The 6,304-nt window shown below is 46.0% G+C and overlaps 1 protein-coding gene across 2 annotated transcripts in view; it reads right to left on the reverse strand.

Moving 5' to 3' along the window:
- JCAD (junctional cadherin 5 associated) overlaps positions 1 to 5,370 on the reverse strand; it is an 81,763-nt gene extending 76,393 nt beyond the window's left edge. Inside the window, exon 1 of one of the 2 annotated variants that reach the window (XM_037837960.1) lies at positions 5,237 to 5,370. The gene's annotated coding sequence lies outside the window, so the exon portion shown is untranslated. The remainder of the gene's footprint in view (positions 1 to 5,236) is intronic. The other variant, XM_037837961.1, reaches the window with a different exon arrangement.
- Positions 5,371 to 6,304: the final 934 nt, after the last annotated feature.

Below are 6,304 nucleotides of genomic sequence, written 5' to 3' on the forward strand. Positions count from 1 at the left end.
CACACTAGCAAGAGGTGGTTGGGGAACCAACAGAGTCAGTTTTATTCCTAAATCCATCCTCTTAATTGCAGAGCTGCCCTGCGCTGTACTGCTGACTCCAGCCCTACTGGCAATGATTTTTGTTTTTTGTTTTTTGTTTTTTGAGGGATTTACACATGAAAATAATTTTTAAAGATCGCTACTTGGCTGATACTGAAAAGGATGGTGAGAAGACAAAGGCCCAGCATGATTGCCTCTGTGGCAATTGCCCTGTAACTGTGGATTACATTTAAACCAAGCGGCCGCGTTCTGGAATGCCCTGTTCAATAGGCTGTTCCAGAAATATGCTGAGAGCTCTGTCTTGTGACGAGAGTGGCAGAGCTTTGGGGGTGGCTGTCAGGGTGTGACAGAACAGTGATGTTGGCTCTCACAGGTGTTCTCTGTATTCAAGCTCAGAGCTGGAGGAGGACAGGTGTCCGCCTTGACTGGGGAGCGCTGCTCTGCAACGGGGAGGTGAAAATTCTCTCAGAGGGAAAGACCCCAGGAAGAGAACACTATGATATCCCCAAAGTGAGAGGCCATCAGGGAGAAGGTTTCCCACTGTCCTCATGCGTGAGCACCGGGGTCCTTGGTGGCCACAGCCGGAAGGCAGCAACTACCCCTCACTAGAGTCTTTACAGAGTGTGTGGGAGGCTGTTTCAGCAGAAAGATCTGAGTGGGTGGCCACTAAATGTTCTTCCTCAGGTCAGAGTTTTCCAGCCTAGATAACAAGCACCTTCCTCGTAAACTCACATTTCAGCCTGTGCTTCAATGGGAAAGAAAATACCCAACAAAGTTCCAGGGCTCCTTCCACAACTCAACATTTCAAAAGCCAACAACACCAAGCACATGGCAAGTTCCCCTAAACGGGTCCCACGATGAACATTTGGGGAGGAGACTTTTTCTGTCCTGAGCTTTGTGCAGTGGAGCTTGGGGTCCTTGGTGCACCTTGCTCAGGTGAGCTGACATCAGCTGGAGCTCAAGAGGGGGACCTGCCCTGACTCCCTCACTGCCTGCCTGGGGCTGAGCATTTTCATTCAGCCACCGGCTGCCTCGCTAGCTCGCCCCTGTGCTCAGTTATCTTGATAGATTCCCCATTTGCATTCATGGAGGCCCTTCCCTAGCCCACTTCACAGAGTGGGAGAGCAGACTTTCACTCCATGCAGTGACCAAGAGGTCAAGTCAGGCTTCCAAGGCGGCCGGTGTGAGGGAAAAGCAGTATTACAACCTCCCCAGGTGAAAGTCTGGACCTCACCAATGACCTTTCTCTTGGGGGGCCATGAGTGGCAGGTAGTCAGGGCGAGGCTGATCGTAGGGTGTTTCAGAAGATGGCAAGGGCAGAGAAGAAGGTGGATTGGCAAGACAATTGCCTGATTTCAACTCAGGTTCAAGGTGAGGAGGAGCAGAATGGAATGACAGCCCAATTAGTTCTTAAACGCTCTCTCTCTCTCTTTGCCGCCCTCATTTTCTCTTTTCCTATCTTCTGAACAGAAGGAAAGTATCTGGGACACCCTCCCGCTACTTTTCTCTCTTCCCAAGCCTCTCTCTCCTCTTCTCTCTGGCTTCTTCTTTTCTCCCCTATTCTCTCTTTTGTCTTCCCCCTGCCTTGTGCTCCAACACCTCCTTCCTCTGGCTCTCATCCTCTACCCCCCTCCACTTGCCTCTGTTTCCTTCACACACTTCTCTTCTATCCAACCCCTAAGAGTGGGGATGCTTCAATGTTTGGTCCCCCACTCAGTTCTGGGCTCTATCTCTCTCTCATCCCTCTTTCAGAAACTTTGCCCATTCTCTAGATTTCATTGATCTCCTTAAAGCTTCCCTTCCAGCCATGAGACCAGAATCTCAAGTCCTATCATCCCCTCAAGCTCCAGGGCTGCATCTGCCACCACCCCTGGGTGTGTATGGGCAGATCTCTTGTTGTCCTCTCAAACTCAATACAAAACAAAACATCCTTCCCCCAAAATTGACTCTTCCTCCCAACTTCCCTCTGTTTGCTAATGGTGCCACCCTTTTCCCAGTCTTCCAACTTGAAACTCCTGAAATTATCTCTAATTGACACCTCAGCCAATTACCTCGTTTGTTGATTTTTCCTTCAACAACTGCCTGGTGTCTGTTTCTCTCTCATATCTGTCCCCCCACTCTGCTCATACCTGCCTCTCCTTACCTCAAACCTTGATTGTATCAATAAAAACTTTTCTGCATCGGCATCTCTCCCCACAATCCAAGGGGTGGGGGGATGGGGGAAGGACAATACCACCTATTTGTCTTTGCAGCAGCATCCGTGGGTGGGCAAGGGAGTCAGGGACTGACGTACAGACCAGCTGTATGGCTCTCCTTGTCACATGTCCCCCCAGTTGATCCACCTGCAGTGCAGGAAGGCCCCAGGCCCAGGGCCTGGTGAGAACATCATAATTTGCTCTTCAATTATTCTGCCAATGTATATTTGCAAGGCCTACAATGCCAAACACTGTCCAATGTATTGAGATACAATAATGAACAAAAAAGACCAAGTCTCTGTCCTCACGGAGCTCACATAATCATAGGAGGAGATAAAGAGTAAGTAAATAAGTATATAATGAATAAAAACACATAATCATAGAAGAGAGGGTAAATAAATGAAGCTGTAATGTGACATGTAGTCATAAATCATAGAACTTGTATATAAAGAAAAATAAAACCAAATAAGCAAATGAAAAGATGCTCAACATCATTAGCCATTAGGGAAATGCAAATCAAAACCACAATGAGATATCACTTCACACTGACTAGAATGGCTATTTTTTAAAAAGTGAAAAATAACAAGCATTGCCACAATGTCGAAGATTAGGAAACTGTACACATTGCTGGTGAGAATGTAAAATGATACAGCTGCCATGGAAAACACATTGGCAGTTCCTCAAAAAGTTAAACATAGAATTACCATATGACACAGCAATTCCACTCCTAGTATTTACCCAAAAGAACTGAAAGCAGGGACTCAAACAGATTTGCACACTGATGTTAATAGCGGCACTATTCACAACTGCCAAAAGGTGGAAGCAACCCAAGTGTCCATCAGCAGAAAAACAGTTAAGCAAAATGTGGTATGTACATACAATGGAATATTATTTTGCCAGAAAAAGGAATGAAGTTCTGATAAATGCACCAACATGGATGAACCTTTAAGACATAATGTTAAGTGAAATAAGCTAGACATGAAAGGACAAATATTGCTTACATATATGAAATATCTAGAATCAGCAAATTCATAGAGACAGAAGGTGTATTACAGGGACTGGGGTAGGGGATGGGAAGTTATTCCTTAATGGGAAAAGAGTTTGTGTTTCTGGAGATGGAAAACTTTTGGTAACAGATTGTGGTGCTGGTGGCATGATATTAAAAAAATAATTGATGGCTCAGATCTGTCCACATAAAAATGGCTAAAATGGCAATTTTTTTGTTACGTATGTGTTGCCACAATAAAAAATAAAGCCAAATAAAGGGAATAAAAAGCGAGCGGTGGGTCCCGGGGGTGCGCTTTGAAACAGAGAATTGTGGAGAGGCTCTGCTGAGGTGACTCTGGGGCGGAGCCAAGGCCAGCAGGGACGGGCCTGGGTGCCCCGGGGTGCAGGGACGGGCCTGGCAGCTCTGGAGGAGCAAGTCTCCCGGCTGGGGGCTGAGAGGGCCCTGGGTAGCAGCACTCACACCTCGGCCCCACCTGCCTCCTGTTGCTTCTGAGTCAGAAACCCTGATGGCACCCCTGGAACCCAGGCCCTCAGCCTCCCTCTCCCCACTTTCCCTCCCCACCCCAGGTCACTAGGCTGCCACGTCCCACAGACCCATGCTGGTCCCCGGCCCATCCCTCCCCTGGCAATGCCCCATGGGCCTGCAGAGCTGCTCTTCTGGCCACTGGAAGCCGGGCCACCCTTCAGGTCCAGGCACATCTCCTGAGGCCACCTGCAGCATGAGAGCTGGCCCCGGGGTTAGGGCTTGAGCAGCGCCCACCCCTCACCAGCCCACGCCTCTCTAAGCTTCCTCTGGTGTAAAGGGAAGGCTGTGGGGAGAGCCAGAGATGTTTGCCAGTTGCTCAGCCGAGCACCTGACATGGTCTTTGCAATTGGTGGCCCTACCTATTTTGTAAACCTTGACTTTAGCCCTTCGTTTCAGACCACCCGATAATGTCCGGTAATTAATGGATGTAGGCAAGACTTGAGATACATGACAAACTCCCAAAGACCAAGGATGCTATTCATATTCTTTGGGACAGCTCCCCCCACCCCAGTGACTATTCCAAAGTTGAGCATACAGAATGAACTTGAATAAATGTCTGACTGACTGGTTGATGGATTGCTTGATTGATTGATTTGGCACTACCATCAAATTCCCTTGAAATGAAAGCTTTAAAGGAAAAATAATGATTTCTGGGGAGAGAAGGAGAGATAGAGTTATAGAATTGTCAAATAAACACCTGATCCAGCCAGGGTGAGATATAGTAAAAGATTTCATAGGCACAAATGTTTGCAAAAAGAAATTGCACAAATGAAGAAAGATCCAGAGTAATGTCAGTGTTTTCAGAAAAATGGTTCACTCCGCGAATGGATTGTTCTTTTATTTAGGGAGCCAAAGTTAGCAGTGGTCAAAAAAATTTTAATGTATCTTACATATAGATTTTAGACAAATCTTTAATGATGTAGCATTAGAGAAATGCACAAGTAAAAGACATAAAAATATGAGACTAATTGAGCTATATTATACAAAACTCTAAAAGTAGAATAGCTATTGTGGCACCCAATTATTTGAAGAGAAAGCTGCAAGGGAAAGAGTTTAGTTTTATTCAACCAGAACATATGATGCCAAGATTGCCTTGGGAACTGAGCCTGTGTGATCTGGTCACCTGACAAATCTCAGTGCCACTGTTCTAGATAGTGAATAAAACCGACCAGACCATGGTTTAACATCTCTACAACCTGGACACAACCCAATGTAGCTTGGTGGCTCTATCCAGGCAAGTCTATTTCTCAAATACCCAGCTCTCTCTCCATGAGCAGAGAACTGCCACTGCAGTTTTCTCTCCATGCAATTCTTGTTTCATCATTTTCTTTCCCTTTCAGAGAAACAGACACAAGCCCTTTTCAATGGTGAAAAGCTAGAAAGCAGCTGGCTCCTTCCAATTCCTACTGACACTATTTTCTTAATCATCTTTCCAACAAAACAATGAAAAAGAAAAGAAAACGTTTACCTGATGAGATTCCTGAGTTCTTGATTTCTTCATGAGAATCTAAAATTGGATGTTTGAAGAGCAACTCCGATTTGTCAGCTGAGCGTTCCTTCAATCACAAATCTATCTCAGACGGCTGCTCTAAGTTTGAGCTCTGAACAGAGGATGTGTGTTATTTTAACCACAAGATTTCTAGTCAGTAGGGAGGAGGGATGGAAATGAGGTGCGTTGGCAAGCGAACACTCATATCCACCTCCAGCAAAATGAGCTCCTCCAGGCTGACGTAAGAGCTCGGGAGGGGATGTGAAGAACCCCCAAACCAACTTTCCCTAAACTAGATGTTAGATAACCATGGAAAATTCCAAAGGAGTAAGATAAGACACTGATGGTCTTTCCTTTAAAAAAACATCTTGGAATGCCATGTCAGATATTGTCTGAAGGGAAGCTCAGCCCTGACCTGGCCTTGGATAAGAGACAATGACACCTGTAGATGGCTTTGCTCCATAAAGAAGCCCTTTGAGGGCTTAAAAAACATGCAAACAAGCAAGCAAATAAAACAAAACAGAAATACCAAGGAGTGTAACCAAGTAAAATCTTTTGTGTGAAAACAATACCAGGGTTGTGAGCTCCAAGTGAAGTTGTAGGGTAAGTAGGGTGAGGGATCAACCGGGCTCTGTGTGTGTGTGTGTGTGTGTGTGTGTGTATCTTCCACCTCTCCCAAACAACTCACAGAGCAAAGGCTGGGCCTCAGCTGGGACTAGTTGGAGGTCCTCCTCCTTAGTGTTTTGGCAAATACAAATGCCGCCTTTGGACTTGTCGGAGGAGAATAATTTATCGCACACAGAATCAACAGCAAAAACTAGAGCTGCTGAAATGTCCGACGGCCCGTTATGGCCAACCCCTCATGGATGCCAAAGAGGTTGAACTCCACTTTTAGAAAAACTCAGCAGAGCTCCTATTAATCAGGGTCATAACTCAGTTTTATGTCGTCTTTCATCTCAAAGGCGCTTGGGGTGCTTTCTCACTGAGATATAAATCATCATGTGCACAGTCACCTCGGGGATGAAATACAGCTCCTGCCTGGCAGCA

Source organism: Choloepus didactylus, chromosome 5 (assembly GCF_015220235.1).
Source record: "Choloepus didactylus isolate mChoDid1 chromosome 5, mChoDid1.pri, whole genome shotgun sequence".
In the NCBI taxonomy this organism is placed as follows: domain Eukaryota; kingdom Metazoa; phylum Chordata; class Mammalia; order Pilosa; family Megalonychidae; genus Choloepus; species Choloepus didactylus.